Source organism: Sinocyclocheilus rhinocerous, unplaced genomic scaffold (assembly GCF_001515625.1).
Source record: "Sinocyclocheilus rhinocerous isolate Xijiao unplaced genomic scaffold, SAMN03320098_v1.1 scaffold38, whole genome shotgun sequence".
Taxonomy (NCBI): Eukaryota; Metazoa; Chordata; class Actinopteri; order Cypriniformes; family Cyprinidae; genus Sinocyclocheilus; species Sinocyclocheilus rhinocerous.
Window position 1 is genome coordinate 599,720 of NW_015666482.1, and position 1,028 is coordinate 600,747.

Consider the following 1,028-nt stretch of genomic DNA (forward strand, 5'->3'; position numbering starts at 1 on the left):
GGGTTGTTTTGACCCAGCGGTTGGGTTACTACCCAGAAGGTTGGGTTAAACATTTAACCCAACCGCTGGGTCAAAACAGCCCAATTGCTGGGTTTGTCCCTATTTTACCCAGCACTGGGTTGTATTTAACCCAGCATTTTTTAGAGTGTATAGAACAGAAAATCAGTGAAAATCATAATCTACTCATAATCAGACATTTTGTGCTAATATTAAAGAGAAATTTGCAAAATAGACATGATAAAATGTGCTAAATGGGACTCTTGATAATAATGGAACACATTGTCAAAATATTAATACATGTCAAAATATTTAATAAATATTTAAAGTTTGGTGAATGTTTATTATGATATAAATTATATTTTTAATTTATATAGACACACACACACACGCGCACACACATACACGGTATATATTAATGATATAAATGTTATGTACAGCTGTAAATTTATAAATATTAAATTTATAGTATATAGTAAATCGATATATATATATATAAAAAATGTAATACTATTGATATATAATATATACATATTTTAAAATAATATACTATTTAATAAATATAATATAATAAAATGCCACTGAAGGACAATAAAATAATATTTGTAGCATAATAACTAGTAAGTTTTACATAATAGTATATTTTACACAAATAAGTTAACGTTTTTACTTATACATTTCAAATTTCGACTTATATAAATTAAGCAATATTTAAATATAAGCTATATTTAATTGTTTAATTAAATCAGCACATAAACAAGGTAAGAGTCAAAGCAATCGTGGTAACCTACCACCCAAAGACCATGTGCGATCATATTGTGAAAGATCTGGAACTGGAAATACACCGGAATGAGCAGAGGAGGTCCAACTGAGAAATAACAACAGAAGAAGATGGTAAACATGCCTGGCTGATGGTGTCTATCATAACTAGTCCTACACTCTAAAAAATGCTGGGTTAAATACAACCCAGTGCTGGGTAAAATAGGGACAAACCCAGCAATTGGGTTGTTTTGACCCAGCGGTTGGGTTAC

General features: G+C 30.0%; 1 pseudogene; it reads right to left on the reverse strand.

The window, feature by feature from the left end:
- Positions 1–1,028, reverse strand: part of LOC107732283 (fatty acid desaturase 2-like) — a 17,281-nt pseudogene that overhangs the window by 8,044 nt on the left and 8,209 nt on the right.